Source organism: Monodon monoceros, unplaced genomic scaffold (genome assembly GCF_005190385.1).
Source record: "Monodon monoceros isolate NGI ecotype Baffin Bay Population unplaced genomic scaffold, NGI_Narwhal_1 Super_Scaffold_21, whole genome shotgun sequence".
NCBI classification, from domain to species: domain Eukaryota; kingdom Metazoa; phylum Chordata; class Mammalia; order Artiodactyla; family Monodontidae; genus Monodon; species Monodon monoceros.
In genome coordinates, this window is record NW_021703778.1 from 77,013,638 (window position 1) to 77,026,284 (window position 12,647).

Here is a 12,647-nt window from a genome sequence, read left to right on the forward strand (position 1 = left end):
TCCTGATCCAAAACAACCAAGTCTTCCATATCTAACTGCTATCAGTTGATGTGCTCCTCACAACAGTCCTGTCACAGGAGCACACCCAGAAGCCTCCTATTTAGAGGCAAACTAATACTCAAAGAAATTAAGTGACGTTTTCAAGGTCACATAGTTGGTTAAAGGAACAAGATGGTAGATAGACCCTTTCTCCTTGGAATACATGATCAATCTGGAGTAGAAATGTAAGTATTTGAATGCCAAATGATGGAGCCACAAGACAGAAAACTTCTTTCAAGTCCTGCTTCAGCTGACATGATTTTCGTCTGCCACTACAGTCTCCAACTGTTTCAGATCTGAAGCTTACCCTGTTATCAAAACACTAGTCTAAGAAGACGGAATTTAAAAAGCCAAAAATAAAGGCACTTTGAGGGATAGAAACTAGTAAAGAGAGACTAATGTGAACAAACAATGGCACAGAACACTACACAGTCATCTGGCCATGTGTTATAATAAAAAGTGGGAATAGCTCCAAATCATCATGCAAAGAAATCGTAATTCCCAAAGAAAGTAAGTAGAGCAGGATAATTCTGATATTGCAGGGGAGTATTCTGGAGTAGGGCAAGACAACTGACGAGCGAATGTGACACGTTTCGGACAAATGTTAGAAGGGCAGAGGTAAAAGCTAATCCTTTCAGAACAAGAAAAATAAAAACCAACTTTCTAGTTTTACAACCTAAATGTCTTTAATCAAAATAAAGAGTTGGCCTCCTAGAAATCCAGACATCTCTCCATAATTATTAGAATCCAAATGGAAAATCCAACTTTAAAGAATCTTTTCATTTAAATTAAATTTCACAAATTGGCTTAAATGGAAACAATAGAATTATTTCAGTCAAGATAAGCTCAAAGTAACAGTGTGTACGGAACAAACCACCTTATTACAGAGGGTTTTAAGTCTACACGCTTTCTTTTTGAAATGCATTTAATTTACGGTTGACCCTTTAGTGCCTCTTGATTTTGTGTTGATATTATCTTGAATTAGGCACACTTTAAAGTTCTTTTATTTATATAAGAAAAAAATCTGAAATTATTCTCTTCCTGGTGGTCAACATCACATGAAATCACATAAAATTGTGCCCTGGTCAGTTTATTTCAATGAATACTCCTGAAAAAATGGAAGGCTTCTCTTCAAAAGCAAAGAAATTTTTATCAAAGCATTAAGTGAATGTAATTATTTCAACCCAGTAAAACTGCCTGCCACAGTCTACTTCAAAATCTGTCCAAAGATCCACTTCTGGATTTAAATCTGCTAGAAAATGAAAAAAGTGTTCCAGAATGAAAAAGTCAATCTATTTATATTTCCCATACTACTCAGAATAATCACTCAACAAAATTAACAAACCATTCTTCTCAAAACACCATAATATCTGATACCCAAGCCTCCCCTGAAAGTAGTTTCACATTCTTCTGATGAGGTGGCCCCCCAACCTGGGGAGATTTTGCCCCCAGGGCGCATTTGGCAATGTTGGAAGACATTTTTGGTTGTCACAATTCCAGGAGAGGGGTGCTACTGGCATCTCATGAATAGAGGTCAGGGATGTTGCCAAACATCCTACAGTGTACAGGATAGCCCCCCACAACAAAGAATTATTCAGCCCAAAATATCAATAGTGCCAAGGTTGAGAAACGATATAATATAACGACAATCCCATTTGACATATACCTTCTGTGAGCTTTGGTGGAGTTACGTCATACTACAGTGTGACAACAATTTTTAACAAGGTGACTCAGGACAATTATTTTGTATATGCAGACAATAACACTGCTTTCTTTACGACATGTGATTCACCTTTAACCCTCAGTATACCACAAAAACTTATTACATTATCATTTATCATTTGGGCTAAAAATACCTTTATTAGAAATTTTAGTAAGAATTTAGGGCTTGCCTGGTGGCGCAGTGCTTAAGAATCCGCCTGCCAATGCAGGGGACACGGGTTCGATCCCTGGTCCGGGAAGATCCCACATGCCGCGGAGCAACTAAGCCCGTGCGCCACAACTACCGAAGCCCACACACCTAGAGCCTGTGCTCCGCAACAAGAGAAGCCAACGCAATGAGAAGCCGGCACACCGCAAAGAAGAGTAGCCCTCGCTCGCCACAACTAGAGAAAGCCTGTGCACAGCAATGAAGACCCAACACAGCCAAAAATAAATTAATTAATTTTAAAATAAATTAGTTAATTAAAAAAAGAATTTAAACAGCAAATCCAAATTTTTATTCCGTATTTTCCTGGTTTTGAAGATATAAATACCCAAAACAGGCACTATTCTTTACAATGCAACTGACTAGTCATCAACTGTCATGGATGAACTTGGAACATAGCCATTCTATAAACTTTGATTCTAGATTTCAGGTAAATCTCAAGTAAAGTTCTAGCTTACTGTCACTTTCGGGTTTTTTTTTTTTTTCCCCCTCACATGATCAAACACAACTTTGAAAACTTACTTCCTAATTTTGCTGAAGAGAGGACGATCATCTTTTTTTTTTTTTGCGGTGTCTCTCACTGTTGTGGCCTCTCCCGTTGCAGAGCACAGGCTCCGGATGCACAGGCTCAGCGGCCATGGCTCACAGGCCCAGCCGCTCCGTGGCATGTGGGATCTTCCCGGACTGGGGCACGAACCCACATCCCCTGCATCGGCAGGCAGACTCCCAACCACTGCGCCACCAGGGAAGCCCAGGACGATCATCTTCTACACTCCACAAATGCAAGCGTCCTCAGTTTTAGACTAATAAATACCAATTACACTATCAATACAATGATTTTTCTTTTTCATTTCTACATGTTTCCTTCCAGTCACCTCCGTACACACACCTGTCTTTGGCATCTGTCCACTTACAAACCACATCAAGTAAGTTTTGGTATAAAAACATCATAAAAGATGAAAGAACACCATTGTACATGCTTTTAGCAAATTGGAATGGTTTGGATTCTTCTTGAAAATAATTGCACTCTGGGGACTTCCCTGGTGGTCCAGTGGCTAAGACTCCACACTCCCAATGCAGGGGGCCCAGGTTTGATCCCTAGTCAGGGAACTAGATCCCACGTGCCACAACGAAGATCCTGCATGCCAAAACGAAGATTCCCGCATGCTGCAACTAAGACCCGGCACAGCCAAAGAAAGAAAGAAAGAAAGAAAGAAAATATTGCATTCTGAAGTCCTTCCTGTTGAATGATTCCTCGATGAGGACATCATACTCCCCGCCCACACCCCGCCCTCAGAAGTATATTGTCCACTCATAAATTCTTCAGTTTGAGAAAATTCATCTAGGATACTGTCATCTGAAGACTCAAAGTCTGCAGCTTGGCTTATACAATCAATTCTACCATCATCATTACAGCCTACAGTGTTGCACTGCTTTCATCTATTAGTTCCTCTAGTAACTGTGAAATGTCTTCCTGTTAGTTTTCTTGTCTTTGCCATTATTAGAGGAAAACGAAAGATTACGGGTTATCAAACATGTTGAATGAAAACGTAAAAAAACTGTAAAAATAGTAGTATAAAGAACTTTCATATCCTTTTCACCCCAAATGGTAACATCTTACATAATGTTTAAGATGGCATCCCCCAACTTCTTGTACACTTTCTTGAAAGATGCTGTAATGCTTTGGGCAAAGCAGTAAGAAAATTGTAGTGATGACTTATTTTACTACTGCATCATCCTTCTAGGCAATTCATCATTCTTCCATTTTCTTATTATTTTAGTTTTTTTTTTTAGCATAGTTGGGAATAATTGATGAGTAATGCTAAAGTAATTCCTAAGATGATAAAAGACCAAAACATTTCAAGATATAGGATAACTAAGATCATCAATATCCTACAATATAGGTCAGATGTATAAGCGGTAATAGCTAAAATGAGTTTATTCCATTAAAAAGAAAATAAGTAAATTTTCTCTTCGTTCTTCTGAAGACCTCTAGTAAAGAATAAAGTCATTAAATATAAATCTTTACAAGTAGTTAATACTGCTCAAAAAGAAACTCAAAAACTAATATTGGGTCTAACTGACACTGATGTTATAGGTAGAATATGGACAAGAAAATATTTGGTTCAATTCAAAAGATATTAATAATTATATCAATGTTCACATTCTGATTTGATCACTGTACTATGGCAATTCTTTGTATTATTTTTTGCAACTTCTTTTAAGCCTAAAATTATTTCAAAATGAAAAGTTTAGGGACTCCCCTGGTGGTCCAGTGGTTAAGACTCCACACTCCCAATGCAGGGGGCCCGGGTTCGATCCCTGGTCAGGGAACTAGATCCCGCATGCCACAACTAAAGATCCTGCATGCCACAACTAAAAATCTCATGTGCTGCGACTATGAACTGGCGCAGCCAAATAAATTTTTTTGAAGTTTTTAAAAAATTAAGTGTAATAGTAGGGGAATATAAAAGAAGGAAATCATTGTGTATACCTATTCTCAAGGACAGTAACATTTAGTTTGTGTGACAAGGTTTCTATAAACTAACTAGGAATGGTATAAAACAAGACTAAGTGTAACAGAAGACACACTAGCCGAAGCTATAAAGAAAGCATTATAAAGAATAGAACGCAAGGTAGTTCTTAAGATGATAGATGTGTCACTCACCTCATACTGCCTCTATCCTATTAGCTATATTTCTGCCCCTACACAGACATGGGCGCACAAACTTTTAACCATCTTTGTATCCTCCACCGTGCTTAGCATAGTGCTTTGCTGTGATGGAAACCAAATCATTCGTTCACACATGCATGCATCCTCTAATATTTACTGAGCACACACTATGTGCCAGGAATCGTTCTGGGAGCTAGGGATATAGATGTAAATAAAACAAAACTCTCCTCCCTCAGGAAGTTTACATTTTAGTGGGAGAAACAGACAACAAGATAATAAACAGTGTTCAGAATATCAGACAGTGACAAGTGCTAAGAAGAAAAAGCAGAGGATTTTTGAAATTTTAGACAAGGGTGACCAAAGAGTACCTCACTAATATAAAGTAACTTTTGAGTAAATGAAGTAAGGAGTTACCCATGTAGAAATCAGTAGAAGAACCATTATAGGCAGAGGGGACAGCAAACACGAAGACTCTGATATACATACGTGCTTGGTATTTTCCGAGAAAAGCAAAAAGGCCACGTAGTTGGAGCAGAATGGAGGAAAGAGAGACTAGTAGGAAATGAAGTCAGAGAGGTAATGGAGTTGGGGGTAGTAGGTAGGGAGCACACCGTGTTTGTTCTCGTAGGTCATAATAAGAACTCAGACTGAAATGGGAAGCCGTTGGAGGGTTTTAAGCAGAGAATCACTTGGGTTGCTATCAATATGTTAAGAATAGACTGAAGAGGGGCAATAACAAAGCAGAGAGAACAGTTAAGGTGCTACTGATATAACCCACGCTAGAGATGTTAGTGGCACTCACTGCTGTAGTTGGGGGCTAGGGGGTGGTATCGAGTTGGTCAAATTCTGGATAGTATTTTGAATATAGAGCAAATAGTATTTATTTGCTGACAGACCACGTGTGAAAAAGAGAGAAGTCAAAGATGCCTGTTAGATATCCAAGAGGAAATATGAAGTGGCCCACTGGATTTGTTCATCTATAGTACAAAGGAGAGGTCCCCAGGGAGAGACAGAAATTTGAGAGTTATCAGTATTGTTTAGATTTTGGAAAGCTGATATGGCGCATAGAGTAGCTCTCTATAATCACGCACATTCACATTTCTGCACCAAGTGGGACAGCGTAGAACAGGTTGTCCCCCTAAATTAGTTATGGAACCAAACTTACCAAAAAACAAACAAAAATTCTTGCATTTCAGAGCTGCAGATAAGAGATTGTGGCTCCATATATCCTTCAACAGCCTGCAAGTCAATAAGCCTGGCACCTGGAGGATACCAGCAGGACTGAGGAAACATCCATTGCCACGAAGCTGATAAATACAAGTAACATGCAGGCACACACACAGAAAAGGGGGTGAGGAGTACAAAAGCAAAAGAAGGGAGGGGCAAAAAAGAGATGTATCAGTTAGGAATTGCTACCAATAAATGCCTAACTAATTTTGAAGCCAACTGCCAACTAAACAGAGGTATCCTCTAGTTAGCAAACTTTAAAATGCCAACAGAGTTCAGGCTGTAAACTACTTATCTATCACCTGTGTGCCAGCATTGTCCTAGGCACTGAGGCTATCAAGAAAGTAAAGTCCCAATCTAGATGAACTGTGAGCCACTGTATAGCTCTCCCTGATGAAAACCAGTATCAGGTTGTTGACCTGCAAATATACAAGGACAAAAAAAAAAAAATCTGCATTTGGTTATAACTGACAACAAATCCCACTGGGCATGTCTTTCGTGTGATTTTTTGTTTTGTTTTGTTTTTTGGGGGGGTGTGTCTTTTGAAGAAAGACCCCAAAAGAAAGTTACAAAACTAAAGAAAGTCAAAGTTTTTTTTTGTAATGTGTTGCTAAAAGACAATCGAACAGATAACTGTATAAAGACAATTAAAATTCATATTTAAAAAGAAAGATGTCTGTCAGAAAAACAAAGCTCCTTGAAACATTTGGAAAGAATATAATGTAATAATGGCAGAACCCTGATTCAGACTACCCAAGTATGCTGCTAGATGAATTTCATTATTTGACCTTAACCTCAACAAAAAACAAACACCCAGAATTAATTACTTAAACTGTAACAAGAAAAAGATTAAAATCCTAAGATATTACCTCTACTACTCACTTATTAAAGTAGCAGAAACAGGAAGGCATGTGAAAGAAAAGAAGTATTAGGAAATAATAGTTGACCATATTAATAATATATCTTCAGCTTGACAGAGTAACAGCAACAAGTTATGCCAAGTCCATAATTTCTTCACTGTGATTCTTAACTACCTTCCAAAGCAGGAGAAGCAATCACATCTGCGAACTGAAGAGAACAGGATGCACAAACTCTGGAAGAGAGACAATTCATGTGCCATTTTCAATACAATGCCACCCCTTCTAACATTCCAAAGCACTCTCTGGGGGTATTTTGAGCCTAACAACTCCCTTAAACTAGATGTATGATTTCAGACTCCTCCCTCCTGTTTCTCATTCAGTGTCCCCTCTTCCTCTTCCCACCAAAAGGTGGGCTCTCCTCTGAATTCCTTACAGCTCTTTGCACTTGACTCTTATGCACTCAACCTACACTGATGTGTAGTAAAATCATATTATATGTATATTTACCTTTCCTTCTAAGAATGTAAACTTCTTGGGAACAGAGACTCTTCCTGTGTCAGTCCAGAGCTATTTTAGATGCTCAATAACCTTTAAAATTGTGAATCACTCTGTTGTACACCTGAAACTTACATAATATTGTACATCAACTATACTTCAATTAAAAAAAAAAGGTGGTCAAGAATGCATGTTGAGGGCTTCCCTGGTGGCGCAATGGTTAGGAATCTGCCTGCCAATGCAGCGGACACAGGTTCAAGCCCTGGTCAGGGAAGATCCCACATGCCGTAGAGCAACTAAGTCCATGCGCCACAACTACTGAGCCTGTGCTCTAGAGCCCGCGAGCCACAACTACTGAAGCCCACGCGCCAAGAGCCTGTGCTCCGCAACAAAGAGAAGCCACTGCAATGAGAAGCCCGCGCACCGCAACGGAGAGTAGCCCCCGCTCACCGCAACTAGAGAAAGCCCGTGCACAGCAACGAAGACCCAATGCAGCCAAGAATAAATTAATTAAATAAATTAAGAGAAAAAAAAAAGAACGCATGCTGAGGGACTTCGCTGGTGGTCAAGTGGTTAAGAATCCACCTTCCAATGCAGGAGATGCGGATTCAATCCCTGGTCAGGGAACTAAGATCCCACATGCCGCTGGGCAAATAAGCCCTCACACTGCAACTACTGAGCCCACGTGCTCTGGAGCCTGCGCACCACAACCAGAGAGAAGCCTGCGCACCACAACTACAGAGAAGCCTGCACACCACAATGAAAGATCCCACGTGCTACAACTAAGACCCAACACAGCCAAATAAATAAATTTTAAAAAAGAAAGAAAAAAGAATGCATGTTGACTCAATTTACCTTTAGAACCTGAATCCCAATCTTTTCCCCCAATGTGCTTTCAAAAGCACATTGCTGGGGACTTCCCTGGTGGTCCAGTGGCTAAGACTCCACACTCCCAATGCAGGGGGCCTGGGTTTGATCCCTGATCAGGGAACTAGATCCCACATGCCGCAACTAAGGGTTTGCATGCCGCAACTTAAGATCCCTCATGCGGCAACAAAGATCCTGTGTGCCACAACTAAGACCCAATGCAACCAAATAAATAAATAATTTTAAAAAAAGCACATTGCTGCTTCCTCCAAAAATTAAACATAAAATTACCATATGACCTAGCAATTCCACTTCTGGGTATATATCCAAAAGAATTCAAAGCAAGTACTTGAAGAGATATTTATACACCCATGTTCACAGCCGCATTACTCACAATAGCCAAGAAGTGGAAACGACCCAAACGTCTATCAACACATGAATAGATAAACAAAATGTGGATGATGGTGATGACTGCACAACAATGTGTATGTACTTAATATCACTGAATTGTACATTTAAAAAATAGATAAAATCATAAATTTTACATATGTTTTACCACAAGTGGGGAAAAAAAAAAAAAACCCACGCTGCTCCTTCTCCATTTACTATCCTTAGACCAGAGGCAGCTGAAGTATAGCATTAAGAGTGTGGACTCTGGAACCAGAATGTCTGGGTTCGAATTCTGGATTAGCCACTTAGCATATGTCTAACTTCTCTTTCCCACTGTTTCCTCACCTTTAAAACATAGATTTCATAGTACCCACTACATAGGGTTGTAGTGAAGATTAAACAGATTAATAAATATATAATACTTAACTCAGTGCCTGGGGGGTAGTAAAGGGCTCGATAAATGTTAAGTTCTCTTATTATTATTCAAGGAGACAGAGGGTGTAGTTTGAAAAAGCATTTAACATCATCTATATAAGAATCTACAGAAAATAAAGCTTAACAAACTTTTGGTTGATGGAGTTATCCAGAAGAGTAAGAAAGCCTTTGAAAGCACTGCACTAGATTACTGAATGCCATGGACATATCTTTTAATTCCAACTAAAATTCACAGCCATTAATATCTGCCTCGAATAGCCCTCCAGTATCTTGTCTGTTTGCACTTAAGATGTAAACAGGACTATGCTTTGCCAGGAATTTTATCAAATTACTACACACCACCTTCCTTAAAAAAATAAAATTTTGGGGCTTCCCTGGTGACGCAGTGGTTGAGAGTCCGCCTGCCGATGCAGGGGACACGGGTTCGTGCCCCGGTCCGGGAGGATCCCACATGCCGCGGAGCGGCTGGGCCCGTGAACCATGGCCGCTGAGCCTGCGCGTCCGGAGCCTGTGTTCCGCAACGGGAGAGATCACAACAGTGAGAGGCCCGGGTACCGCAAAAAAATTAAAAAATAAAAAAAAATAAAATTTTTTTTACTCTTTAGGTGAAAACATCTTAATTACAAAATGCAAATCTCTCTACGGTCTCTGACTCTGACAAAACTATAGTATATGATACTGATATTTGGAGAGAGAAAAAGCATTTATGAAAACTTTCCTAATACAGCATATCCAGGCTCTTACTTGAATTCTTAAAGCCTATGTGGGACTTCTGACCCTGGTTCGCCAACAGACACCATATTCTTTTTTTTTTTTTTAATAACTAAATTTATTTATTTATTTATTTTTGGTTGCGTTGGGTCTTTGTTGCTGCATGCAGGCTTTCTCTAGTTGTGGTGCGCGGGCTTCTCATTGAGGTGACTTGTTGCAGAGCACAGGCTCTAGACATGCAGGCTTCAGTAGTTGTGGCACACGGGCTCAGCAGTTGTGGCTCGCAGGTTTCAGTAGTTGTGGCATGCGGGCTTCAGTAGTTGTGGCGCACGTGCTTAGTTGCTCCACAGCATGTGGGATCTTCCCGGACCAGGGATCGAACCCGTGTTCCCTGCATTGGCAGGCAGATTCTTAACCACTGCACCACCAGGGAAGTCCCAACATATTCTTTAAGGGTATAAATTAGGTCTTTTATGTTTCCCAGCACACAGCATTGCAAATGGTAGGAACAATTATGTGTTGACCAAACTTTCCTCAATGGTAAATTCTCCACTCTTTTCACAAACTTTGTCAGTTTATGGCATCAGGAAAAACACCCAGGTTTTCTGCCTCCACACCAGTTCTACCACAGTCACCATAAACCAAACTAAAAAGCTACTGTTGCCATTGCTACTTCTTTAGCTACGAAGGTGAGACTTAATCTCTTCACATGAGTATAGCACACGGCACCACGCTCTCAGTCCCAACTGAGCAAAGCACAAACCTAGAATTTAACTTCAGTTCAGCTAATTAGCCAGAGGGCTCGCTCAGATATTAGTGCATAAATAAACATATTTGTTCCTTGTTTAATTTCTCATGAAAAATATTGAAAACACAAGTAATTTCTCTTAAGAAAAGATAATGTCTCAACTCAGAGCAAAACCATCAATTAAACTGGTTCATTAAACTTGGAATGTCCTAAGGCAATTTCCCAATACAGGTTGGAGGGCAACAAGTCACATACACAAGGCTACACTAGTCCTCGATTTCACCCTACTCTCTGTAAAAAAATAGGGCAAGAACAGTGTTTTATAGAATATAAATAGAAAGTGGTCTAGATGTTCTAACAGAATTACATAAAACAAGCAGACTTTTCAAGAACACCTGAAGCTACCTAAATTGCAACTTATTTATTTGAGAAATTAAAAAACAGAACCACCAGTACAATTAAAGCATTCAAAAATGCAGAAGCTGAGGAAATTGGAGTATTTCATTCAAAGTCTGAGTTTTTAAAAAAAAAATCACCATCTTCTATAAAAGATCATTTTTTTAATATAATGTAAGTCCAACCCTTCCTTTTCTAAATTTCAGCCTTGGGAAGAGGAGTTTCCACATCCTTTTCTTGGCTAACTGGGTTTGAAGTTCTAAGGCACCGAAATAGTGGCGAAGCCTAACTACCCACCATCCCATTGGCTCAGAAGAAACCCCGCCCCGTACAGCCACGGTAACCCAACATCAAGGGAACTCCAGGAAAGGTTGTCCCCGGCCACATTTCTAGTCTCTGAGGAGTCTCTGCCCCTCCCCCCACCATCACCGCTGCGGAAGCACGGTCTCAGCACGAGCAGCACTCGACCGCAGACTGCAACGAAAGGACCTTGAGCACCTCGCCCAGATAATTACAACCGAGAGGGGAGGGGCGGGGACCACGATCCCACTGTCCAGGCTGCATGGTGCCATCCATGCTGCACCAAGCAAAGCAGAGACAACAGCTCTGGCACCTGACCCTCGTGCCCCAGGCAAAAGGCATGGCTGAGCCACAAGAGAAAGCCCTGACATCTCCACAGTTTGCAGTCTGGGGGCCCCTCCCACCCAAAAGAGACGTAGGGCGGGGCAGATCTAGGCGCCGCGACTCCCAGCCAGACCGGACAGCGGGCTTTCCCGAGCCCCGCCTCACTTGCCAAGGAGGCGGAAACCCGCGGAAGGGGGAGGACGGCCAGGGGGAGTGGCATCGCCGCTCCATACTGCCCCTCCGGCCAACCGGATCCCGGGAAGGCGGAGGAAGGCGGACTTCACGCCCCCTCCCTGCCGCGCCCCGAAGCCACAAGCGGGAGACCCCCAGGCCGTCCCTTCACCCCAGCAGGCCAGTGCAAGGCCGCCCAGCCGAGGCCCCGCCCAACCCGGGAAGACCGGAGGGGTGGTCGACCGCAAACAGCACTTAACACAGGGCCCAGCCCCGCCCCTTTCTCCACAATCGCACGCGCGCGCCGGCCCCGCCCCTGAGCGGCGGCGCGAGAGCCCGCCCCCTCCGCGCGCACCGGGACTACGCTCTCCTCCCCCTCCCGCACCGAGAGCTACCCCGCTCCGCCCCCCACCCCCCTCACACATCCACACGCCTCCCGCCCGCCTGCTCTACGGGAAGCCGAGGAGGTCAGTCCCCCCCAAAAATACACACCCTCGAGTCCGGCGTTACCCGCCACCAGGCTCCCTGCCCCGACCCCGGCCCGGCGTGCTCTCACCGCAAAGCTGCTTCGGCCGCTCTCACTGCGTGTCCCTCCTAGCATGAGCCTCAGGCTCAGCACGGAGGCCCCGAGAAACGCGCGGGGCACAGGCCCGCCAAAGCGGACTGGCAGCCTCCTCTCCGCTAACGAAGCGGTCACAGGCCCCAGTGCCCAGACTGGGAAGGAGGGAGGGAGGGAGGGAGGGAAACTCCAAGGGGGGAAGGGGAGGGGGGGAAGATGGAGAAACCGTCTCCGCCGCCTCTACCGCCGCGGCCGCTTCTCTGTTACCCGGGAAATCCCGCCCACTCACCCGGCCCGCCCCGCAGAGGGAAGACTCAACTTCGCTCCGCACAGGCCGTACTATCCGCCTGTCAAAGGTGTAGCCAATCGCTGCACCCTGGCTGCCGACTGCCCGCCCCTTCCCCCCCGGCTGGGAGGGCAGTGGGGGGGGGAAAGCCGCTCACCTTCTCCACGCCCCTATTGGCGGGGAGCTTCCCTAACTCAACCCCGCCTATTGGAGACGAATTGCTGAATCCCACCCCCAA

The 12,647-nt window shown here is 43.1% G+C and overlaps 1 protein-coding gene across 5 annotated transcripts in view; it reads right to left on the bottom strand.

Annotated features, from left to right (window-relative positions):
• The window catches only part of SIN3A (SIN3 transcription regulator family member A), a 62,683-nt gene extending 50,240 nt beyond the window's left edge, over positions 1–12,443 (bottom strand). The window contains exons 1-2 of one of the 5 annotated variants that reach the window (XM_029236814.1): positions 6,750–6,763; positions 5,806–5,902 (exon numbers count right to left, since the gene is read on the bottom strand). The gene's annotated coding sequence lies outside the window, so the exon portion shown is untranslated. Of the gene's footprint in view, positions 1–2,488; positions 3,210–5,805; positions 5,903–6,749; positions 6,764–6,901; positions 7,310–12,056 lie in introns of those variants that run through there. The other 4 variants (XM_029236812.1, XM_029236811.1, XM_029236816.1 and 1 more) reach the window with 4 other exon arrangements.
• Between the last annotated feature and the right edge of the window lie 204 nt (positions 12,444–12,647).